We start from the raw sequence: 27,614 nt of genomic DNA, 5'->3' as shown, positions 1-27,614 counted from the left end.
TGCCTGGAGGCTGTAGGGAGCAGAGTGGTGGAGCTCCACCTCGCTTTTATAGGCGTGTAAACTTCCTGGGCCAGGGGCTCAGCCAAAGTTTGTTGAGCTTTTCAACCCAGGCCAGTCCCAGCCTCCAAATCCCAGGCCAAGCACCCTGCTGAAATTGCCTCAGGTGATCCTCTGGCTACCCCCTCAGGGCAATTCCAATCTTTCAGGCTAGCTCTGGGGGTGGATCCAGAAGCCGCTGCTCCCTTCTCCTCTGGGTGGGGGCTGAGGAGCTTGGGTGGGGCGGGGGGCTTTGTCTGAGGGCGCGCTGATCCAGCTGTAGTGAGGAAATCAAGTTCCCTTTGTGTCTCGTCACCCAAAACACGAACTCGCGGTCACATCTGCCAGCCTTCAGTGCTTTGCCTTCCCTCTAGAGTTCCAGCCAGCTAGAAGCAGGATGCCGGTGCCTCTGCGCTCCTCCTCTAGGGGTCCAAGCCCCCAGGAGGGCACTGGCTGCAGGCACGAAACCCCTCCCCGCCAGCCAGGAGCCAGCGCAAAGAAGCAAATTGCGAGCGCAGCCTCTCCTGGGCGACTTGGAGCTTGGGGGAGCCTGAAGCGCAGGTATTTTGTGTGCAAAGATTTTCTACACCCGGAGCGGAGGTTTTTCCCCCGATGGGAGGTTTTTCTGTTTCGGACTCTCTTTTTCCCCTCTCACTCCCCACAGAGGGGGGCCCGTCTTTACTGTCTCCAATCCAGGCCCGATTTTTACTTCCCCAGTTCGCACTCACGTTAGAAGTCTTTCTCAGTGGAATCTGTGTCCTTTTTCTCCCATACTCTTGGGTTTGGTACGTTTTCCTATGGCTTCAGATCTTTTCCGTGTGATGCATGGGCGCGAGTGCAGGTACGGAGCTCCCTACTTCTCCGCCATCTTGCCCTTCCCCTCTGTGGAATAGCTTTTTAATAAGACAAAAATAAGTTTAGACTCCTAGAAGAGATTATTGATAGAATTAAGTTCAGTTCAGCATGAGATATGAATGTCTAAATCAAAGATTATTTAGAACAAAGATTTTAATATTCCCATCTTCCCTTGCACAATTCTGTTCAAGCTTCATAACATTCCATAATATAAGACACTGAGTGAACAGGGATATTCCATATGGGTGAAAAAACCTGTTCTTCCCTAGATTGTTTTCACCCATCATTCAGGAATGTTTGTCCTTGGAAGAACCCTAATTTCTTTCTTTATATTGTGTCCTCACAGTATGTCATGTTCTCCCCCGAAACACAAAAGCATTCATTGATGAGCTTGTTGTTGAATCCTTCTTCCATGCCAATCATCAATAGACCAGACACATAGGAAGACATGCTTCTACCTAACAAGTAGGAAAGAAGATGACACAATCCATGTAAAACAAGAAGTATTTATCATCTTTTAAGTCTCTACTAGATTAGAAAATGCAAGATAGAGAAATGTTTCAGTCCTTGACAAATACTGACTCCAGAAAACTTAAGTGGAGACATCAGAATAAATCCTACAATTTTTAAGTTCCTACCATAGTTGTAACATTCCTCCACAAATAGCCGTCCTCTTGATTTGATTAGTTCAAGAATTACTTGATACATTTTATCCATTCCTCAAGTTTGGACCCTTCTGGTAGTTTAAACTACTTTCAACATGCTTTCTCCTTTCCCATCCACATCCATTAGTCACCATATCCTGTGACTTAATCTCTTCTACTGATATCTTCCATCTACATTCAGTGCCTTCATTCTAATTCTTAATTATTTTCTAAAAATTGAGGTATTACAACAGCTTAATTACCGGATTCCCTTGCCTCCATCTCTGTCCCCTTTTAAATAAAAAATACATATCATTGTAAATTAATCTTTCTAACTGACCAATTCCTTTTGTTCTACCTCAGAAATCTTCAATAGCTCTTCAGAACCTAGAGGGTAAAGCTTCAAATATTTAGACTATTTTCTAGGAGTCTTCACAATTGGTCAGACTTACTTTTTCAGTTTTGTTTGTCATTACTGAATCATATCAGCTATATTATCTTGGATCATCACAAATTGTTTACAAAAAAACCCCAAACTAATGTAAAGAACCTATGTTGCCATAGGTTGGGAAAAATAAAGGTTTCAGAAAAATGAGTCCAGCTTCTTTACTCTGTGCCTTTTCAGAATCTCTAATATTTTGCACAGTAAATATTCAAGAAATAATCCTGGTAAGTAGGGATTATGACATACAATTGATGATAATAAATCCTTTTTTGTTCATAAAATACTACTGATACTTTGAGTGGTACTAATGTTTCAAGAAACGAAATTTGAGAAATCTGCCCTATATTCCACTGGGCTGGGTTCACCTCTTTGTGCCTTAACATGATCTGTTGATTCTTGAGATGCTTAGTTTGGGGCAGCTGGTTTTTCTTCACACTCACTTGTTCCCTCTTATTAGTTGCCTATAGATTTCCATCTCAGGAACAACATAAAGTTCTGCTTTAATGAACAGCAGTAACATGTTATTTGTTTACTTACCAAAAAACTCTTAGCACGTGACTTAGTACTATCCTAACACACTCTGACTGTTTTTAAAGATCCAGATTCACTCACCATTTCAATCACTAGATGTTATTGGCTTGGTGCATCTCATTTTAAAAGGGATAACTAAGTAAACAGGCATAATTTTGATAAAATAAAAGCAAAAAAACCTAAAAGTCTAGCTGAAATTTGATGGCCAAGATTGGTAACTTGCACAGCAAATACAAATAATACTTGTTAAGATCACAGGCAATATTAAGACTATATAATTACTAATAATGATTACTACCCACTATACCGAATACCGACTATGAATAGCATGAATACTGTATTATGGTCTTTGCTAACATTACCTCATTTAATTCTTATAACAATTCCATAAAATTAAGAATATTGTCCCCAACTTACAGATTCACTATGGAAAATAATGGTTCACTGATTTACTAAAAGTCATTGAGCTACTAAGTAGCAGAGTTAGGCTTTCCATTTCAAATCTTTATCTAATTTAACACCACAAGGCTCCACCAAGTACTGTGTTTTCTCCTCTCCCCTACTGAAGAGACACAAAGAGTTTCTGGTGATAATGATTCAGAAGAGAGTTAAAATTAAGACATAAAGGGAAAAGTCACATATAAAAGGCTAAACAAATATTTATTAACTAGCAAATATACTACACATCCACGAGTTGTGCCAAGGGAGTGTGGCTGTATTTGTGGGAGCTCTCAGTTGCAAGCCACTTACTCTGTTGCCCCTGACACTCACATATTTATGACCCCCCTGCAGTAGATCCTCAGCTAGTCTCGACTGATTGGTTGATTTTCGTTTTTGCATTATTATCTTCCAATTATAAGACTTGGTTGGAAGCATCTCATTAATTGGCCATGATCTAGTGGCAAGGGAGGATGAAAACGTTAATGCACACTGTTTTCACCTTCTAAACAAAGAAAGAATCTCTACCTTCTACTCAGACTTTTAAAATGGTGAATTATCCAAACCTCGGATGGATGGTACTAAGCCTTAAAAACAATAGCAACTTTCCTTTACGATCTATGATACCGTATGACTTCTGTTTACTTCAAATGTAATATAGACTCCATGGCTCTGAGTCTCAGCAACCACTTGACACGGATAGTTCATTCTATCCAGTTAATTGGTAGTCACCTACTTTTTATTTAGCAATCAATCATCTTGAACTGAGGATCATTTAATAAGTAGTTAAGAATAGAGTACACTTACCATTATGAGCACTGAGTAATGTACAGAAGTGTTGAATCGCTGTATTGTACACCTGAAACCAATATAACACTCTATGTTAACTATACTGAAATTAAAATTTTAAAACTTAGTTTAGAAAATAATATATTTAAGGGAATGGTAAGAATTGTACTTACCAACAAAGGCATTGTTGCGGCAATCACATAAATTAGTACAGAGTTTAAACAAATTAATATAAATATGACAGACTCTAATAAAATACTTAGGCAAATTTGTAGAAAATGTGTATATGGCCAACTATATATAGAACTACAAAAAATTAGTTCTGTAGACACTAAGAAAGTCTCTGACAAAAAAATAACAGTAATTTATGATAAAAGCACTCAAAGGAATTTGAATTAAGGGTTTCTTTCTGAACCTGATAAAAATGTATGTACTGTAGTCTTAAAGTTAGTATCTTATTTGATGAGGAAATAAAGACACTTCTAGTAAGATTAGGAACAAGGTAAGAACACCCATTATCGCACTACTGCTTCACATTATTCCACAGTGTTCAACAACTCAATTAGAGGAGAGAAATCAATAAGGCATAAAACATAACGAAGAAGTAAAACTATCTCTATTTGCTGTTGTTAAAGTATTATACCTGGAAAATCCTAGAAGCTCTATATATTCTCTTTTTTTTTCCCCCATATATTCTCTAACAATGAAATATAAGAGAGCTTAATAGAGAAATACCACTTACAATAGTAACATTAATACTAAATCTTTTGCAATAAATTTAATTTAAAAATCAGTATGAGAAAAATCTTAGCACTCCTGAAAGACACTAAGAAAGACCTGAACAAATGTAAAGACACACTCTGTTCTCGGATAAAATGACACAATGCTGCAAGAATGTCAAGTTCTCCACAAACTGATTTATAAACTCAATACAAATCTAATTGTACCAAACAAATGATAAAGTTAGATGAAATGATATTTAAGTTCAGATGGAAGAAAATATGCAAAAGTACCCAGGAAAACTCTGTAAAAGAAATAAATGGAATTACTAGCCTTAGTAGACACTAAAAGATACTACAAAGTTTCTCTATATAAAAGAGTCACCTGGGTGCCTCAGTCTGTTAACCATCCAACTCTTGATTTCAGCTCAGGTCACGATCTCGTGGTTTGTGAATTCAAGGCTAGCACTGAGCTCTGCACAGTCTTCTTGGGATTGATTCTCTTTCTCTCTTTCTTTGCCCTCCCCTCTGTCTCTCAAATTAAATAAGCATTCTTTAACTTGAAAGAAAGAAAGAAAGAAAGAAAGAAAGAAAGAAAGAAAGAAAGAAAGAAAGAAAGAAAGAAAGAAAGAAAGAAGTGTGGTACCTACACCTGAAACTAATATCACATTGCATGTCAACTATACTTCAATAACAAAGAAACAAACAAGTGTGGTACCAGTGTATGAAGAAACAAATCGACCAACAGAATAAAATGTCCAGAATTAAACCTAAATATGTATGGGAATTTCATATATGACAATAGTGGCATCTCAAATCACTGAGACAGAAACGCACCTATTAATAACAAGTACTGAAACAGCTGCAAAACCACTTGAAAAAAAAATAAACTTAGATCCACATCTCACACTGTATGTGAGAATAATCACCAAACCAAAGAAAACCCCCCCAAAAACAAAACAAAACAAAAAAAAGATGTCTAATGAATGAAACCAAACAAGTACTTGAAAATGAAAATAGATTTCCCTTAAACTTTGGTATAGGGAAAGGCTTTCTATTCCTGAAATTCACAGACAATAAAAGGAAAAAGTTAATAAAATTTGACTTCATATATATATTTTTTTCATTTCTGCAGAAAGAATCCATTATAGACAAAATAAAAAAACTAATAAGCTAGGGTGCCTGGGTGGCTCAGTCAGTTGAGTGTGTAACTTTGGGCCTCAGGTCATGATTTCATGGTTTGTGAGTTTGAGCCCTGTGTTGGGCTCTGTGCTGACAGGTCAACGGAGCCTGGACTCTGCCTCTCCCCTTCTCAGGCTTTGTCTCTCTCTCACCTCTCTCTCTCTCTCTCTCAATAATAAATATTTAAAAAATTAAAAAAAACTAACAAGCCTGGAGAAAATATCTGCAACTTATACCACAGAGAAAGGACTAGAGATATATACAGTTGACCCTTGAACAGCACAGGTTTGAAATGTGTAGGTCCACCTACACATAAATTTTTTATATTATAGTACTGTACAAATATTTTCTGTCGTGATTTTGTTAATAACATTTTCTTTTCTATAGTTTATTTTATTAAGAAAATTCAGTATATAATATGCATAACATAGAAAACATGTATTCATTGACTGTGTTATCAGTAAGGCTTCTGGTCAATGGTAGGCTATTAAGGTTTTGAAGAGCCAAAAATATATACAGATTGTTTTACTATATGGTGGGTTATCACCCTGACCCCCTGCACTATGATATTTATCATATTAAATATTAATTTTATGTATATATAAAGCTCTATTAAAAACTAGTGGATAAAATACGAAATAAAAATGGTAAAATACATAAGTAGATAATTCACATGAAAAGCTACAAAAATGGCTCTCAACATATGAAAAATCCCATAAAAATATCAAAGTCACTCATGATTAAATAATGATAAACTGATGCCACAATGAAATGCCATTTCTTTGGTAAATTATACATGACAACATATTCTATTGGTGGCACTGTGAATAAAATTTGTATATCCCTTCTGAATGGAAGTTTAACAATACCTAACAAAATTACACATGCATTTACCCAGCAATCCCCCTCCCAGGACTCTATCCTGCAAGTACCTCCTCCATAATATGTTAGTACATATATATACGGTATTCACTTGAACTGTTCCGTTTTTTTATAATTGAAAACAATGGAAACAGCCTAAATACCCATACACAAGAGTGGTACAATAAACTGGGGGGCTTACGCACGGTGGAGTACTATACAGCAATTAAAAATATAAGAAAGATCACTTTCAACCTATATTGAAAGACTTTCAGAAAATATTGTTAAGTGAAAAAAGCAAAGCCCCCAAGCATCTGTAGCATACTGTCCTTTGTGGAAAAGAAAAAAGGATATTAAAAACTACACAAGTATCTTCTCGTTTGTGTCAAAGAGATTGCTGATTTACAGAACAGGTGGGAAGGCAGATGAAGGGTGGCCATCAGGGCAGGAATAAGAGTAAAGAAGTAAGAATGATGAGTAATCACACTTCTCTGGGCACATCTGTTTTGCATAACTCTTAAAACCATAGTAGTGTTTCACATATGCTTTACACACATCCCAAATAAATAATTAAAACCAACCAGAATGTGAGGGGATGAGGAACCCTAATGGAAAACAAACACTAATAAGTAAACTGTATTACACGGAATATCATGACCACATGCTATAAAGCCAAGGGCCAAAAGAACTTGACATAAATGTTGCTGTCTGGTTAGTAAAAGTGTTTGCCACAGGAATATGGGTTAGTAATTCTGAAACTACTCTATATGTAAGCTAGATTTGAGCAAATCTGTAAATAGACTGTTGGAAATGAAAGCCGTATTTCTAACTTTAGGTAAAGAAGAAAGGCTAGAACAAACCCTGTGTTGTTGTATTGGAATCAAAGGTATCAGTATAAACTCATGTTTTTATATATTAAGTACAGATAAGCAGATTCAGAGAAACATGTACGCATGGGTCACTATACATACATCACTAATAACGATGAAGATATCCAACAGCCCTTTCTATTTTCGAAAAGCCATGCTCCAATAAAAGAAACCCTAGCTCCTAAGAGACGGGATTGATTCCAGTGTTGTGGTAGAAAATATTCATAATGAGCCTAGAATATGGTTGTGGTGCCAAAAAGTAAATAAACACTCAAAAAAAGATGGAAGCTTATTCAATAAATATCAGTAGCCAAGCTAAAGCAGCTTTTAATGGCCAGAGCTGGAGTAATTGGAGCAAAAGGAAATGATGCTATATTCAATATTAATACATAGAATAAAATAAATACCCATGGATCCATACTAGAGAATAAACAATCCTTCCTCACAATAGAATTCTAATTAAAAATGTAGAAATAGAATAGAACTATACATTTATCATTAGCAAAACACAGCAATAATGATTATTACAGGCAAGAATCATTCAAGGAAGATAACATTGATAAACAATATTTAATGAAAAACATGTATTTTCTCAAGGTATCTCCCCCAACATACTTAACAACAACAAAGAGAATACAGTAACTTTATAGCAGAGACACCCTGCAGATCCCATCATAACCAAGTATTCAAGGTAAGCAAGTAAAATGAGTAAAAGACATATATCAGTATCATGAACCTCCAATATACTGCATTGAAAAGGACACAAACTCATTTCTCTTCTATTTTTACAAACACAATGCATAACCTCATTTCAAACATGAGGTAATATCAAACCAACCCCAACTGAGGGACCTTCAAAAAAATAATAAATAAATAAATAAATGTATATAAATGGTCAGTAAACTTAAAAAGTGTCAAAGTCATGAAAGGTAAGGGGAAGCAGGAATTATAATATACCAAATGAGATCAAGTAAGTGTGACAACTAAATACAAGGTAGGATGTCGGGGAGAATTCTGGAATTTAAAAAAAAAAGATATTAAAAAAATACTATAAAACTGGATGGCAATTTGAAAAATATATGTGCTTAAGTTAATAATACTGTACCAATGTTAATTTCTTGTTCTTGATAATCATATAGTTATATGAGATGCTGATATTAAGGAAAACATTATGAGGGATCCAAGGAAACTCTGATTAATCTGGGGTGTTTTTTTTGCAGTTCTTTTGTAAGTCTAATATACCAAATTAAAATAAATTATATATAAATTTTTCTTCGTCTATAAATAGCCACACTGCTAGAAACTACCATATTGAACAGTGCCGTAAAATAATAAAAGATAACATTTGAGTGTTTTTTTTTTTTACTAGACACTATACTAAGCATTTTATGTGTATTATCACTTCAAACCACACAGTAAGCTTTGAGGTACATACTAGTGATAGGCCAGTGTTACATACATAGAAACTAAGGCACTGAAATTTTTATTAACTTGCCCAATATAGCATGGACATGGTAACTAACAGAAAGTGACTAATGTTCAAATCAGAGAATTTAAATAATCTGACCAAGTCACAGATACAACAAATGAAGTAAAGTTTGTACCCAGTTCACCCTGACATGAAAATATTTGTTTTATTCTATCTTACCCAGCTATCAATCCAACAACAGTTAGAAGAGTTGGAGAAGTGTTCATTAAAATTCCTGCCTCCTTCTTCACTGATTTCTGCATCACAATTAACAATGAATGACACTTTCCATATATCACATACTATTAATATACGATAGACTTGACTTTCAAAAATCAGGAAAGTACTTAAAATGCCCTGTCTCTTTAATTGAGAAACAAAATGGAATTTAAACATATTAATACAAACCTTAGAGTGTCACACAAATGGACCTTTGTTGAGTCCATTCTTATAACTCTTAATTGTGAGGTGGTTCAGTGTATATATCAATCTGCATTTACGCCGGCCTTTACTGATGGAGGTCTCTTACCATTTCTCTTTGTTCCCAAATGGTCGGGGAATTTGAAAAATTATTTTACCCTACATATAAAATACTTTTAAGACCACTTGGCTTATAAAGGATCTAAACCCAAGATGCCTAATAAGGACCCACGAGTAAATAACCAATTGGCAGAGGAAGGAGAAACGCCGGGTTTCTGCTGCCTTCTCACAATATTGTCTGCAGTGTATGCCACTCATCTCTAGATTTCAGGGTCTTTCAAAATAAAGGAAGTGACCATGAGATGACTATTAAAATTCCAAACACTTTAATTTCTAAAGCATTGTTTTATTCTCAATACATACCAGTAGAATTTATTACGAATTTTAGGGAAAAATGTAAAAAGCACAAAGAAGTAAATTAAGGATTGTATTACTCTTACCATTTACCATTTCAACTTTTTCTTTTGTTTCTTCCCTTGTTCTACCTATTTATCTGTCTGCTTGTCTATATATCTACTCATATTTTCAACTATTTCTTTTTGAAATTAGGATCTTAAATTTTAACCGACTCCATTGTGAATGTTTTTCCATGTGATCCTATATTTTTATGAACATTTTATATGATTTCATGTTATTCTATTATAGGAAACTCTTCATGGCTACATGGTATTTCGTTGATTAGATATCCTATGGCTATTTAATCAATGCCTGTTTTTTTAAATAGTTAGGAGTATCAAATTTTGATTTTTGATTTGTTGTACTTAAGGTGAAATTCTAGAACTCAAATTCAGTCATTTATATTTTGCAAACAGGGCTTCAACTCTTCAAATGTGGTAGTTTGGGATCAGATTTTGAATGTTAAATTTGAAAACTATGGCATCATAATCTTTAGAAACCAGACAACATGCCGGACATAATGTATATGTAAAACCAAACTGAAGCTAAATCAATCCCAAATGGGTTTTAACACTAAAGAAAAACAATGTGAGAGAATTCACAACAGAAAAGTCAATATACTTCATATACTAAATGTTGGTGTAATATGAAGGGAAACAGCTATCCAATTTTGTATTTCATGAGGACTGTGTTATTTATTGCATATTTTCTATATGCAGCACCTATCAAATGCATTATTACAGTTTCCATTAATGCAGAATCTTACAAGTCCTCCTGTTTGCTATCTCTGGAACAAGAGTATTTCTAATTAGTGTCATTGTGTTTAGAAACCTGTACAAATGACTGGTGTCTTGTTAATTCTTCAACTGCCAGTTATAAGTACATTTAATTGAGAGTAAAAGTTTTCTGGCTATTAAAATCATATATACAAAAGTGCTTCCAGGATGCTGTGCCTGCCATGATATCATTGTAAAATTTTCCAGTTGCCTGTGAATTTTGTTATGCAATTACATCCTAGTAAATTAGTACAATGAAAATAGGAAACACTTGTATATTCCTCAGATCACAAATGGAAAGGTTTCAATCATGTGTGAAATTCATTCATATTCCATCAACAACAAAAAACAAAACAAAATTAAAAACTTACCTACCTTCTATCATCCTCAATTATGAGTGGTTAAAAATCATCTTTGAGGATATACTGAGGAGACAAAACTTATATTTTTTCCTAGAGGCCTTGACTCACTCAAAATATTTGAGATTTCTAAATATAAATCTTGATATATTCTCAGATGACCAAGTTATGTGGATGCCTCAGCATTTGAAACTTGAGTGGTTTGGGGTGATCAGATTGGACCATGAGGTTGTTATTATATAAAAATTGAAATAAAAATCATTCACAGCTGAAACTTTCAGATGATGTGTTTTCTGTTTCAGTGAATAAACTGCTTTAGCCTTAACATAACATTTGAATACATAATGCCAATCTTATAATTATCACCAAATCCTTCTTAAATGAGGCCAGACTAAATTCCCTGATCCATTATTTTTATGGTTTTGAATAGTTGAGAAAATAATCTAATTTCTCTGAGCCCCAGTGGTAGATTAATAATATGTGCATTCTTAGAATATAATGATTTTAATACCAATTAAATAATACATGGAAACTACCCAGAACCATTCTTTTTACACAGTGAGCAATCAATAAATTAGTTAATAAATAAATTAGTTAAATAAAAAAAATAAATAAAAAATAAATTAGTTAAAACTGTTAAATAATAAATTAGTTAAATAAATTGGTTAAATAAATAAAAAAATAAAAATTAAATTAGTTAAAACTGTTGTGTTAAAATATCTTCCTTACACTAGTATATTGCCCACAAAAGTTATTTCCATAATTAAATCATGCAGAAATTTAGGTTAGTCTTTTTAAACACGGATTTGAAGATATGGAAAATTAGGCTTTCCTAAAATATGTTTGCCAGATATTCAGAAGTGGCATTATCGTATAAGATTAACTTTAAGACAAAAATAAAAAGTAAAGAAATGTGCATAAAAATTCTGTTCAAATTACATATTTATTCCACCTTCAAAGAGGAGGCACATAACTCACCACTCCATAAATGTAGGCTGTGCATATGACCAGCTTCCAAAGAGGACAACGTGGAAAGGTAACCTAAAGAATAATAGATATTTGAGAAGCGCTATTTCAGCCAGGTGATCAAGGTCAATATCAAGACATAGATCATATAGATGGTATGTACACTTGATATGATGTGATGAATGGCACTGTATCTCTGTGACCTTCTTCTCAAAAACCCACCACTGTAGTTTAATAATGAGAGAAACAACAGTCAAACTGCAATAGAGAAGAAGCCAACAAAATACCTAACCAGTAACCCCTTACCAAAACAAAACAGAAAGGCCAACGTCATGTTAAAAAAAAAAAAGGAAAGTATGAGAAACCGTGACAAAATGGAAGACTCTAAGGAGACACTATAACTAAATAAAACTAGTTGGGATCCTGGAACAGTAAAAGGGAATTAAGTAAAAATCAAGGTAGCTGAATGAATTTACTTAATAATAATAATACATCACTGGTGGTTCATCAATTATAACAAATATACCAGCCTAATGCAAAACATTAATAATAAGGGAAACCGGGTGTGAGATATAAGGAAACTCTGTTTTATCTTTGTAACTTTTTGGTAAATCTAAAACTATTCTAAAAAATAGTATTAAAAATAACATCTGCTCAAACCAAAACTGAAGCAGGGAAAGACTACGGAAATGAAAGTATTCTCTATGCCGGGCAGTGTGTCAGGGATAGGTCCTAAAACTCGAGGGGCTCCTGCTATAGAAAGGTAAGTCCCTAAGTTAAATACTGTTTGTTTTGCCAAGTATAAAACTGTATAATCAGAAAAAATGCAATTATGTGGGATTTAAGATATAAGACCAAAATTAATATTCAAAATCAGAAAGGTAAAGAATTGTTTAATTATGCTATACACTCCAGGGCTGGTTTTATGACTTTTTTTTTCCTGGTAATATTTTGTTGTTTGACCTGCTAAAGAGTGACATAGCTTTAACTCAAAAGCTACTAAATAGTATGAATTTGGAAGTTGCCAAAGAGATAAAAATGGTTATTGACTTGGGTTAATCATTGGGTTGCACTGAGATGATTCATTCAGCTACTGAAAAAGTCATGATAATTTAGAAATACAATTTACTGTATCTTCTTTTGTGTCATTAAATGGGTAGTTTATATAAAATGATGAAAATACAGTCAACATTTAGTTAGTAGCCATGAAACGGTGGTAATAATAAAAAGACAAAACAGGGGTACCTTTAAAGAGATAAGACATTTTTGTTTTTTTCTCACCAAGCAGTTCATAGTTAGTGTAGTAGTCCAGCGCTGGTTTACTCATCTTTAATATATGGCTTCTTCATTTTGATTCCAATTTAGATGCTGAAACTATCACCATCTACCAGGAAGCAGCGAGTGGAGAAGGACGAGGGTTCCCTTGCACTCACTTTCCAGGTATAACCTAGAAATCACAGACAGCATCCCAAGCATATTCCACCGGCCAGAAACTTTGTCCCATAGCTACACCACAGTGCAAAGAAAACTGAGAAATGTATTCTCTTGATGGTTAACTTGGTAATCAGCTAAAACTAAGAAGTTCGACTATTAAAGCAAAAGATATTGGAAGATATCTAACTATCTTTAATAAAGTAATATCCATGTCCCACATGACCAAAATTTGCATATAAAGCACTTAAGGAACTTAATAAAATGTGAATTGTGATTTATTAGATCTGAGACAGTCTGAGGTTATCCTTCTAACAAGCCAAGTGTTAACAGTGTAAATTATCCAAGAACCAAACTTTGACTTTCAAGATACTAGCCTATTTCTTACCTAAGAAAAAACAAACAAACAAAACCAAAAAAGAGAAAACAAAAAAATGCTGTTGAGCCAGATGTGGAATAATTTGGTGTTTGGCTTAATTAATATTTTTACTTTCAGGGTTGCCTTGTTTTCCCCCTTGTATGTGGAGTAGTGATGATGATAGAGAGAAATCACCAAAAAATGCGCTAGCTTTGTGAATAAAATTAAAAAGAAGTGGACCTGATACAAGAAAAATTTGCAATATAATTGTTAAAATAGTGTATTTAATTTATCACTGTGATGGTTAATCTTGATAATGAAAAGAGAAACAGCATGGAATTGTGGCAAGGTAGTATGTGAGTGAATGTATGCTAGAAAGGGTGACGAAAAATTAAACCTGTATATGAATTGAGAAAATATAGTATATTTCAAGGAGCAAAAGACGAACTGTTAAAAGTGAATTCCTACTCAATAATAGTATATTAGATTTTATATTATACTTTTCCCTGTATGGCTGAAAACTCTTATTTTTGCACTCAGCCAATATATTTAATAGTAGAAAGATTTAGTATTTTCCTGTTTTGCAAATATATACCCCAGGCCCAATCTGTAAAAACTGAAATGGACAGAAACATAATACAAACACATACACGGGATGTGAGTTCCCCCTGGAGTGTGGCATAATTATCAGATAATGGCCATGGTGTGAGTACTGCAAAAATTCCCTTCATATCCTAGAATTGACTGTAACCATTTCCAGTTCACCCTCATAATTAACCTAAAGAAAATGTATATTGCTATTTACTCATCAACAGTGAAACATCTGACATATGATTTCTAGAAATAAGATAATCAAATGGGTTTTTATATGTATTTTCTGAGGGAAATATTCACTGACACTAGAGACATATAGTGCCATACAGCCTATGTTCATGGTCAGTGCAGCTTGGTTCATCTCATACCCGGTACCTGTTAGGTGGATGAAGTAAGTAAAATGAAACTTTGTGAAGGTCACTGAAAAATGTATTGACTTGTTTCAGACACTTGTAGTTCTTCCTGTAAGCAAAATACTGGCACTCTGAGATATAGATTGTATTATGGTACATCTCTGCCCTCTGAGAATTTATCATCTAGCAGAGATGAGAAACATGCATATAAAATTGCCATAGAATATACAAGTGCATGTGATTAGTTCTAAAATCCTAGTTAAAACTTTGTATGTCACAGGCATTTCACAAAATGAGCAATACTACCTGGACTAATTAGGAAGGAGTTAATAGAATCACAGAATAAGAAGACATTAGGAAGTCTGGATATTCAATACATGGCTCATCAGGTCTCCCTTGGATACTTCCACCACATTTTTGCCAAATTTGAACTTAAAACCATACAGGAATGGCAAACTAATCACCTCCAAAGTAATCCACTTGGACAACTCTAAGATTAAACTTTCTAATAACGAGGCTTAAATTTGAATGCTGTCTTAAAGAATAAATGAAAATTCAAAAAGCCAAGATTATTCTAGGTAAAGGGGATCAAGGAAGCTATGTAGAATACACAAGAACATATCAGAGGAGAGAATTTGATAATGGATGTCAAGAGAGGGAAAAAAAGCATAATAAAACTAATTTATACGAAAATAGGGCAAGAGTTTGGGCTGAATAAAGAATACTATAGAGATGGGAAGGTGGAGGCAGAGTAGGAGGGTCCCGAGCTCACCCCATCTCATGAATTCAACTAGGTAACTATCAAATCACCCTAAATGCCCCAGACATTGACCTAAACACTGACTGAACAAACTCCACAACTACAGAAAGAGAAGATGCCACATTGAAGAAGGTAGGAAAGTACAAAGGCATGAATTAGGGGAGAGACAGGTCCTGTCTGGTGCAGAGGGGAAGAAGCCATGGTTGCAGAGAAGGGCAAGAGAGAGAGGAATGCACAGGGAAAACAGTTCTCCATAGCCATTGGCTTAGAAAATGAGAAGGGATGGATTTCTTGAGTTCTTGCAACCAGTGGGGATGTAAAGCCTGAAGATTTAAAGATCAGCAGGCATGGCTGGAACAAAGCCAGGCAGGCACTGCAGTGGGCTTGGAGAGAAGTCAGGCAAACAACCCAGGGACAGACAACATGGAAATAGCAATCTAAAAAGCATCTGAGGCAGCGGTGGCTCAGTGGATTAAGTGCCTGACTTTGGCTCAAGTCAGTTTGTGGGTTCAAGCCCCACGCTGGGCTCTGTGCTGACAGCTCAGAGCCTGAAGCCTGCTTCAGGTTTTGTGTGTGTGTCTCTCTCTCTGCCCCTTCCCTGCTTGTGCTGTTTCTCTTTCTCTCTCAAAAATAAATAACCATTAAAAAATTTTTTTGGAAAAGTGTCTGAGGCACACAGTGGGGAAATTATTTGATCTTCTTGGAGCACATCCTTGAACCAGAGTTCATAGAGAGATCTCTCTGGGAACAAAGATGCTGACCAGTGCCATTTCCCTCACTTCCCTCTCAGCATAAACACAGAGACACCTGCAGAAAGCTGCACAGCACAGGCTGCCTAAGTTGCTTACACCAAGCCCGACACCCCTGCAGTCCAGTGAGACTACCCTTTTCAGCCAGGCTTGTTCCAGTTCCAGGGCAGTGGGCCCCTTCCCCCTGAGAATCAGCACACTCCTGCCCACACCTCAACACCATACCTAAGAGTTTTGTGGAGGTGGAGGTGTAACAGGTCTTATGTCACAAGCAGACCACAGCACACCTAGTTAAAACTCCCCACATACAGGTCAGGGACCAAACACTGCTCACAGCAGGCACGGATAGGCTCTGGGATGACTGGCCTGATGGATAAAGCAGCCAGAAGACAGTAGCAGAGTGCACGTAGCACACACCGGAGACACTCCCTGAAGGGCCAGGCCCTGCGCACTACATGACTGCTTCTTCATAAGGCCATTACTTTCAGGAGCAGGAGACTTATTGGCTTTTCTAAGATAAATAAGCAACAGAGACTTAAGCAAAATGAGAAAACAGAGAAATTTATCCCAGAGAAAGAACAAGATGAGGCCATGGCCAGAGACCAAAGAGAAACAGATATAAGTAACATGCCTGAAGGAGAATTTAATATAATGATCATAATAAGTCCATAATAAGCCCACTCACTGGATTTGAGAAAATAATAGAAGATATCAGTGAGACCCTTACCACAGAGATACAAAAGTGCAAAAAGAAATAATCAAAAATGAAGAGTGCAATAACTGAGATTAGAAACACTTAATGCAATAAACAGTAAGCCTGAAGATTCAGAGAAATGAATTAATGACCTATCAGAAAAGTAATGGAAAGCAAGGAACTTTAAAAAAAAGAGAGAAAGGGGGCGCCTGGGTGGCTTAGTCGGTTAAGCGTCCGACTTTCGCTTAGGTCATGATCTCGCGGTTCGTGGGTTCGAGCCCCGTGTCGGGCTCTGTGCTGACTGCCAGCTCAGAGCCTGGAGCCTATTTCAGAGTCTGTGTCTCCCTCTCTCTCTGACCCTCCCCTGCTCACGCTGTCTCTCTCTCTCCTAGAAATAAATAAAAATATTTAAGAAAAAAAAAGAGAGAGAAAGAAGAATTATGTAAAACAAGAATAGACTTAAAGAATTCAGTGACTGCATCATATGTAATAACATTTGTATTATAGGAACCCCAGAAGAAGAAAAGAGGATGAAAATTTATTTGAAGAAATAATAGAAGAAAATTTCCTTAATCTGGGAAGGAAACAGACATCCAATTCCAGAAGGCACAGGAAAATCCCATCAAAATCAACAAAAGCAGCCTGATACCAAGATGTATTGGAATTTAATTTGCAAATATAATGATAAAGAAAAAAAAATCTTAAAAGGATCAAGACAAAAGTTTTTAACTTATAATGAAAAACCCTTAAGGCTAGCAGAAGATGTTTTCAACAGAAACTTTGCAAGCCAGAAGGGAGTGGTATGATGTATTCAAAGTGCTGGAAGGGGAAAATCTGCACCCAACAATACTCTATCCAGCATAGCTATCATTCTGAAGAGAAGGAGAAATAAAGAGTTTCCCAGACAAAGAAAAACTAAAGGAGTTCACGATTTTGAATGAACCTTGCAAGAAATAATAAAGGAGACTCTGAGTGGAATAAGAGACCAAAGATGACAGTCTAAAGGTGAGAAACACAAAAGCAGTAAGATAATGTATATTTTTGTGAAAAATCAGTCAAGGAACTCACACCCAAAACAGGATGTAAAATATATAACATATACTTAAAACACGGGGAAAAGAGAAGAATGGGTTATAACTTAAATGACCATCAACTTAAATAGACTTCTATATGCGGAAAGTTTATATACCAAACTAACAGTAACCATATATTAAAAAGCACTAATAAGCATGCAGAGAATAAAGAGAAAGAAATCCAAATGTATCTAAAGAAAAAAATCAAATAAAAGCAAAATACATAAGAGAGAAAAAGAAAAAAGGATCAGAGAAAATCTCCAGAAACAAGGACAAAACAAATAATAAAATCGTTATAAATATTTATCTAACAATAAATACTTTGGGGACACTTGGGTGGCTCAGTTAAGCATCTAACTTCAGCTCAGGTCATGATTTAATATTTGTGAATTTAAGCCCTCATCAAGCTCTCTGTTGTCAGCACAGAGCCTGCTTCAGATCCTCTGCACTCCCCCACCTTTCCTCTCTCTCTCTCTCTCAAATATAAACACTTAAAGAAATAAAAACAAATACATACATACATACATACTTTGTAAATGGACGAAACACTCCAATCAAAAGGCACAGAGCGTCAGAATGCATAAAAAACAAGACCCATCTATATACTGCTTACAAGAGACTCCTTTTAGATCTAAAGACACCTACAGGTGGAAAGTGAAGGGACAGAGATACAGTTATCATTCTATTTATGTCAAAAGAAAGCTGAAGCAGCAATACTTACAATGGACAAACTAGACTTTTAAAAAAAGACTGTAAAAAGAGACAAAGGCACTGTATAATAATAAAGAGGGCATTCCAACAAAAAGATAAAACAATTATAAACATTTATGCACCCAAATACATAAAATAATTAATGACAGACATAAAGGAACTAATCAATAATAATACAATAATAGTAGGGGACTTTAATACCCACTTATATCAGTAGATAGATTATATAAACAGAAAATAAACAAGAAAACAATAGCTGTGAGTGGCACACTGGACTAGACAGACAACATTCCATGCTGAAACAGCAGAATACACATTCTTTTCAAGGTGCATGTGGAACCTTGACACATTCTCCACAATAGACCACATATTTGTCCACAAACCAGGCCTCACCAAATTCAAGATCAAAGTTATCCCTTGCACCTTTCCTGAACTCAATGCTATTCAATAAATAAATCTGGAAAGACCACAAATACACAGAAGTTAAATAACATGCTACTAAACAATGAATGGGTTAACCAGGAAATCAAAGAAGAAATTAAAAAAATACATAGAAACAAATGAAAATGGAAATACAACACTGTAAAACCTTTGAAATTCAGCAAAAGCAGTCCTAAGAAAGAACTATATAGCAATACAGGCCTAACACAAGAAGCAAGAGGGGTGCCTGGGTGGCTCAGTGGGTTAAGAATCTGACTTCGGTTCAGGTTATGATCTCATTGTTTGTGGGTTCGAGTCCCATGTCTGGCTCTATGCTGACAGTTCAGAGCCTGGCGCCTGCTTTAAATTTTGTGTGTGTCTCTCTCTCTCTGCCCCTTCCCTGCTCATACTCTGTCTCTCTCTCTCTTAAAGATAAATAAACATTAAAAAATATATTTATAAAAAGAGAAACAAGAAAAATCTCAAATAAACAACCTAATCTTACACCTAAAAGAGGCAGAAAGAGAACAACAAAGTGTAAAGCCAGCAGAAGGAGGGAAATAGTAAAGGTTAGAGCAGAAATAAATGATATAAAAACTACAAAAACAGGAGAACAGGTTGGTGAAACTAGGAGCTGGTTCTCTGAAAAATTTAATAAAATTGATAAGCCTCTAGTCATACTTATAAAAGAAGAGAAAGGGACCAAATAAATAAAATCATAAATGAGAGAGGAGAATTAACAACTAATACAAATACCAAAGAAATACAAGTAATTATAAGAGAATATTGTGAAAAATTAAATGCCAACAAATTGACAACCTAAAAGAAGTGGATATATTCCTGGAAATGTATAAACTACCAAAACTGAAACAGAAAGAAATAGAAAATTTGAACAGCTTGATAACCAACAAAAAATTGAATCAGTTATCAGGGTACCTAAGTGACTCAGTTGGTTAAGCGTCCGACTTTGGCTCAGGTCATGATCACACGGCTCATGAGTTGAGCCTCACACTGGGCTCTGGGCTGAGAGTTCAGAGCCTGGCTCCTGTTTCACACTCTGTCTCCCTCTATCTCTGACCTTCCCTTGCTCTCTGTCTCTCTGTCTCTCAAAATTAAACATTAAAAAAATTGGATCAGTAATCAAAAAACTCCTAATAAACACAAGTCCAGGATAAGTTATCTTCAGAAACAAATTCTACCAAACATTTAAAAAAGAGTTATTATCCAATTCAGAAAACAACAAATGTGGGTGAAGATGTGGAGAAAGGGGAACCCTCTTGCACTGTTGGTGGGAATGCAACTGCTGCAGCCATTCTGGGAAAGCGCTGAGGTACCTCAAAAAAATTAAAAATAGAACTACCCTATGACCCAGCAATAGCACTACTAAGAATTTATCCAAAAGATACAGAAATGCTGACTCACAGGGGCACATGTACCTCAATGTTTATAGCAGCACTATCAATAATAGACAAATTTTGGAAAGAGCCCAAATGCTCATCAACTGATGAAGATTATATATATATTATACACACACACACACACACACACACACACACACACACACACACGCCTCAATACTACTCAGTGATGAAAANATAAAATCCTGCCATTTGCAACAACATGGATGGAACTGGAGGGTATTATGCTAAGTGAAATAAGTCAGTCAGAGAAAGATAGATATCATATGATTTCACTCATATGTGTAATTTGAGACTTAACAGAAGACCTAGGAGAAGGGAAGGAAAAATAATTACACACCATAAGAGACTCTAAAATGCCAGGAGCTGCACCGGCCTCTCTGGATGGCAATCACAGCAAGGAAATGGCAGTGTTTGCACAGCTCCTGCCATGAGAAATGAAAACTGGTATCTCCTTCTGCTATTATTGGCTCATGTTGGAAATGAGGCTACTGGTATTGACCAGGCCTCACAATATTCCATATCAGACCAATGTTCTGAACATAGATACCTCATAAGGAAAAGCATATTCCTGCCTTTACAAAAGAGATTTTAGATGAAAGCTCTGTGGGTGATTGTCAAAAGGCTCTTCCTATGGGCCTTGCAGACCCAAGACTTAGATANGGGTTAAGAACACAAGAATGACAATTGAGCCTGGCCCCGATACAAAGAGCCTATTTTGGGGTTAGGGCAGAACATAGTTACTACATATATCTTATATATCTTTGCTAATTGGTGAAGCATAGCAGTCCCTTCCTCAAGGCCTACATTCCACAAACACCTTCCCTTGCACTGGCAGCTGGGATGAGGATAGATAAGAGTAGCTAAAACATAAACCCAGGTGCAAAGACTGACACATTTAGGGCCCCCATGATAGTTTCTACAAACAAACCAATTCAGAAACATTCATCCTCTTGAAAGCCAGACAGAATGACTCCTAGCTTATCTATATACAATTTAACCTATNGACAACCTAAAAGAAGTGGATATATTCCTGGAAATGTATAAACTACCAAAACTGAAACAGAAAGAAATAGAAAATTTGAACAGCTTGATAACCAACAAAAAATTGAATCAGTTATCAGGGTACCTAAGTGACTCAGTTGGTTAAGCGTCCGACTTTGGCTCAGGTCATGATCACACGGCTCATGAGTTGAGCCTCACACTGGGCTCTGGGCTGAGAGTTCAGAGCCTGGCTCCTGTTTCACACTCTGTCTCCCTCTATCTCTGACCTTCCCTTGCTCTCTGTCTCTCTGTCTCTCAAAATTAAACATTAAAAAAATTGGATCAGTAATCAAAAAACTCCTAATAAACACAAGTCCAGGATAAGTTATCTTCAGAAACAAATTCTACCAAACATTTAAAAAAGAGTTATTATCCAATTCAGAAAACAACAAATGTGGGTGAAGATGTGGAGAAAGGGGAACCCTCTTGCACTGTTGGTGGGAATGCAACTGCTGCAGCCATTCTGGGAAAGCGCTGAGGTACCTCAAAAAAATTAAAAATAGAACTACCCTATGACCCAGCAATAGCACTACTAAGAATTTATCCAAAAGATACAGAAATGCTGACTCACAGGGGCACATGTACCTCAATGTTTATAGCAGCACTATCAATAATAGACAAATTTTGGAAAGAGCCCAAATGCTCATCAACTGATGAAGATTATATATATATTACACACACACACACACACACACACACACACACACGCTGGGATACTACTCAGTGATGAAAAATAATAAAATCCTGCCATTTGCAACAACATGGATGGAACTGGAGGGTATTATGCTAAGTGAAATAAGTCAGTCAGAGAAAGATAGATATCATATGATTTCACTCATATGTGTAATTTGAGACTTAACAGAAGACCTAGGAGAAGGGAAGGAAAAATAATTACACACCATAAGAGACTCTAAAATGCCAGGAGCTGCACCGGCCTCTCTGGATGGCAATCACAGCAAGGAAATGGCAGTGTTTGCACAGCTCCTGCCATGAGAAATGAAAACTGGTATCTCCTTCTGCTATTATTGGCTCATGTTGGAAATGAGGCTACTGGTATTGACCAGGCCTCACAATATTCCATATCAGACCAATGTTCTGAACATAGATACCTCATAAGGAAAAGCATATTCCTGCCTTTACAAAAGAGATTTTAGATGAAAGCTCTGTGGGTGATTGTCAAAAGGCTCTTCCTATGGGCCTTGCAGACCCAAGACTTAGATAATAAAGGGGGTTAAGAACACAAGAATTACAATTGAGCCTGGCCCCGAGACAAAGAGCCTATTTTGGGGTTAGGGCAGAACATAGTTACTACATATATCTTATATATCTTTGCTAATTGGTGAAGCATAGCAGTCCCTTCCTCAAGGCCTACATTCCACAAACACCTTCCCTTGCACTGGCAGCTGGGATGAGGATAGATAAGAGTAGCTAAAACATAAACCCAGGTGCAAAGACTGACACATTTAGGGCCCCCATGATAGTTTCTACAAACAAACCAATTCAGAAACATTCATCCTCTTGAAAGCCAGACAGAATGACTCCTAGCTTATCTATATACAATTTAACCTATATGTTATCCTATTTTTCACTAAGAGCATCCTGTTAATTCTTTCGTTGTAAATTCACTATGACTGGGATAATTCTGCAGAATATCAAAAACTTGTTATCGCAAAAGGCATCCCATTGTAGAAATTCCTTTCTCTGACTTCATGTTTTTCCTGAACCTTTAAATAAAGACACCAAAACCGCCAGGACAGAGATGGCTGCCTGGTGATCAGAAAGAATCTCGGGGCTCTCTCACTCTCTCTCTCTCACCGACACTGTCCATCCTTCAGGGACCCCTGGACCAGCCAGAGCCGGCTCGGCCTCCTGCACTTAAATACAGAGAATAAAGTGAGGGTTGATGGAGGTGGGGAGTGGGAGGGGGGTGAAAGGGAGGCGGGCATTGAGGAAGGCACTTGGGACGAGCACTGGGTGTTGTATGTAAGGGATGAATCATGGGAATCTAATCCCAAAGCCAAGACTACATTGTATGTTAGCTAACTTGACAATTAATTATTAAAATAAAAAATAAAGAAGTTATTACCTATTTTTTCAAGCTATTCCAAAAGAATGGAAAAGGAAAGAAAACTTCCAAATGCATTCTAGGACGCCAGCATTACCCTAGTACCAAAACAGTAAGATGTTACAAAAAAAGAGAACTAAGTCCAATATATCTTATAAACATAAAAGCAAAAATCCTCAACAAAATACTAGGAAACTGAATCTAACAATACATTAAAGCCACATTCACTACCATCAAGTGGGTTTTATTCCTGTGTTCCAAGTGTGGTTCAATATTTGCAAATCAATCAACATCATATACCACATTAATAAAAGTAAGGACAAGAACCATACCATTATTTCAATAGATGCATAAAAAGCATAAGTAGAACATCCATTCATGATAAAAAATATTCTCAATTCTCAATATATTAGGTTTAGGAGGAGACATACCTCAACATAATGAAGGCCATATATGAAAAACCCACAACTAATATCATCCTTAATGGGAGAAAACTGAGGACTTTTCCTCTGTGGTCAGGAACAAGACAAGGATGTCTACTCTCACCATTTCCTCAAGATAGCACTGAAAATCCCAGTTACAGCAATCAGACAGCAAAAATAAATAAAAAGCATCTAAATTGTCAGGAAAGAGGTAAAACTTTTATTATTTGCAGATGACATGATACTGTATACAGAATACTCAAAAAGACTCCACCAGAAAACTGTTAGTACTGATAAACAAATTCAGCAAAGTCTCAGGATAAAATAATAATAATAATGTACAGAAATCTGTTGGATTTCTATACACCAATAATGAAGAAGCAGAAAGAGAAATAAAGAAATTAATGTCATTGACAACTGCACCAAAAATAATAAGATACATAGGAATAAACCTAACCAAAGATGTGAAAGACCTGTTAACTGTGAAAACTATAAAACACTGATGAAATAAATAAAAGATGACATAAAGAAATGGAAAGACATTCTATGCTTATAGACTGGAAGAACAAATTTTGTCAAAATGTCTATATTCCACAAAGCAATCTACACATTTCATGCAATCTCTATATAAATACCAATATCTATTTTCACAAGGCTAGAACGAACAATACTAACATTTGTATGGAACCACAAAAGAGCCCAAAGAGCCAAAGCAATCTTGAAAAAGAAAAGTAAAGCTAGTGCATCACAATTCTGGACTTCAAGTTAATATTACAAAGCTGTAATAACCAAAATAGTATGGTACTGGCACAAAAACAGACACAAAGATCAAACGTACAGAACAGAAACCCCAGAAATGAATCCACAACTATATGGTCCATTAACCTTCTGCAATGCAGGCAAGAACATTCAATGGGAAAAAGATAGTCTCCAACAAATGCTGTTGGGAAAACTGGACCGAAATAGGCAAAAGAAAAAAAAAAAGAAATATGCAAAGGAATGAAACTGGACCACTTTCTTACACCATACACAAAAATTAATTCAAAATGGTTTAAAAACCTAAATGTGAAACGTGAATATAAAAATCTTAGAAAAGAGCACAAGCCAGAACTTCTTTGACACTGCGCATAGCAGCTTCCTTCTAGATGAGTCTTCTGAGAAGGAAACAAAAATAAACTATTGTGACTACATCAAAATCAAAAGCTTCTGCACGGCAAAAATAATCAATCAATTAATTAATTAATTAATAATTATCAACAAAATCAAAGGCAATCTGCAGAATGGGAGAAGAAATATGGTAATGACATATTCAATAACAGGTTAGTATCCAAAATATATAAAGAACTTCTAAAACTCAATACCCAGAAAGTGAATAATCCAATTAAAAATGGGCAGAAGATATGATTACATATTTTTCCAAAGTAGACATACAGACGATGAAGAGAAACATTTAAAAAATGTACAGAAATGTAAATCAAAACTTCATTGAGATATCACCTCATACCTGTCAGAATGGCTACAATCAACAACACAAGAAACAACAGATGTTGTTGAGGATGTGGGAAAAGGGGAATGCTTTTGTACTGTTTGTGAGAATGCAAACTTGTGCAGCCACTCTAGACAAAGTTAAAAACATGACTACTCTATGATCCAGCAAGTGCACTATTAGGTATTTACCTAAAAAATATAAAAAATACTAACTCAAATACATACACCTCATTGTTTATAGCAGCATTATCTACAATAGCCAAATTATGGAAATGGCCCAAGTGTCCACTGACTAACGAATGGATAAAGAAGGGGTGTATATATATATACAGTGGACTATTACTTAGTCATAAAAAGAATAAAATCATGCCATTTCAATGATATGAAGTTGGAGAGTATTGTGCTAAGCAAAAAAGGGGTGTCAGAGAAAGACAAATACCATATAATTTCACTCATATGTGGAATTTAAGAAGCAAAACAAAGGAGTAAAGTGAAAAAAAAAGAGAGAGAGAGACAAACTAAGAAACAGACTCTTAACTATAGAGGTGTTACCAGTTTGTGGGTAGGGAATGGGTTAAATAGATGATGGGGATTAAGGAGGGCACTTGTGATGAGCACAGGGTGAAGTAGAAGTGTTGAGTCGCTATATTGTACACTTGAAACTAATATTACACTGTATGCTAACTAAGTGGAATTTAAATAAAAACAGACAGAAAGGATATACTCATTGAGAACTGTTGAGGATGCACATAATATGTGGGAGACATGCTTTAAGAATACTCATTGTCAGTGATATTCCAGCAGGACTAGAGAAGAGCCCAGTAAAATGACTATTAGAGAAAGGTAAGAGAGAGAAAAACAAAACAAAAAACACATGAGCTGCATGATTACAGTAGTACCAGGCATCAGGTAAACTGAGACAGATGTTATAAGTATCCTGCCCTTATCCTTTACATGTAAAATATTTACATGTGCCAGAGGACTTCCATCTGCCAATATCTGCATATTGATGTCCAGAACCTTTTCTCAGAAGTCCACTCTGCTTGATGTATCTCTGCTAGAAAATCAACTCTCTTCCACATTAATCCTAAACTAATGATGAGGAGGAGTATATTGCTTTCCAGTCTCCTTAATGGAAGTAAGCCATTGGAATTATTGGCCACCTACCTTTCCCTGTACCACTTTCCCTTCATGTTCCCCAACCTAGTAATAAACTACTTTCATCTGAATATTCAAATTAGGGTCTGCTTCAGTGGGACTACAAGTTAGGCACTGACTCATGATGAATGTTTGCATTTAGAAGATCATGGTAGCAGTTTAAAAGGGTTTGAAGAGTACTAGGCCAATGTCAGTAAGTCATGCATTAATTCATTTAGTACTTGCTGAATTTTTACCAAATGCTAAGGACTGCATTAGAGGCTACAAATAAAAGAGTAAATGAAACCAAACATAATATCCACTGTAGTGAACCTTGTATTCTAGGAAATATTTTACTTAGTAAGACAGCCAAATGTAAAAATAAGAACAGACACAAATGCTGCAGAGTAGAGGTACATAGTAAAGTATAAGTATGAGGATATATAGCATAAGAAATGGAGTCAGAGAGGCTGGCTAAGAATTTGACAAATAGCATCTATGTTGAGATTCAAAAGAAAAAAGTAAAACATATACAAAAACTTTATGTTAAAAGGAAATATGTGACATGACGGAGACAGAAAGAACAAGAGTGTGAGCCAAAGGAGAAAAGAGCTTTAAACGACCAGAAATGGCAGAATCTTACATGATATCTTAAGGGATGAGTTTGGTAGCAGACAAGTAGCTGTTCAATTAAAACTGTATCTAACCATTTATAATGGCAAACTGTCCCCAGAAGTGGATTCGCATTGAAGCAACATATCCCCAGACAAAATTCAGTAAGATCCCAATTATTTCTGGCCAATGGAAGATGTTAAAACTGATGTGCATATTTGAGATAACATGTTTAAGAAACAACGTGACTTCTTCACCCTTCCTTTACTTTTCCATCAGAATGCAGGAAGTCTGAGTCATGACGGTATAGAACCTGGGTTCTTACATCATAATGAGGCTGAACCTTGCCTACCAGTAACACCTGTTTTGTTCTGCTGCATGAATGAGAAGTAAACTTCCACTGTGTTAAGTGAATAAAATTTGGGATCCATGGGCTACAGTAGCTGTTCTTTCACTACCTAATACAATATT

The 27,614-nt window shown here is 35.8% G+C and overlaps 1 long non-coding RNA gene across 1 annotated transcript; it reads right to left on the bottom strand.

Moving 5' to 3' along the window:
* Positions 1–1,058: 1,058 nt before the first annotated feature.
* LOC144236510 (uncharacterized) lies at positions 1,059–27,391 on the bottom strand. The gene is made up of 5 exons (XR_013336579.1): positions 27,239–27,391; positions 13,096–13,261; positions 11,827–11,889; positions 3,757–3,808; positions 1,059–1,349 (listed from the first exon to the last, which is right to left on the bottom strand). It is a non-coding gene; the product is annotated as an uncharacterized LOC144236510 (long non-coding RNA).
* Between the last annotated feature and the right edge of the window lie 223 nt (positions 27,392–27,614).

Source organism: Crocuta crocuta, unplaced genomic scaffold (genome assembly GCF_008692635.1).
Source record: "Crocuta crocuta isolate KB4526 unplaced genomic scaffold, BGI_CrCroc_1.0 scaffold812, whole genome shotgun sequence".
Lineage (NCBI taxonomy): Eukaryota > Metazoa > Chordata > Mammalia > Carnivora > Hyaenidae > Crocuta > Crocuta crocuta.
Note: the sequence above shows the minus strand (reverse complement) of the source record. Positions and strands in the feature narration are given on the sequence as shown.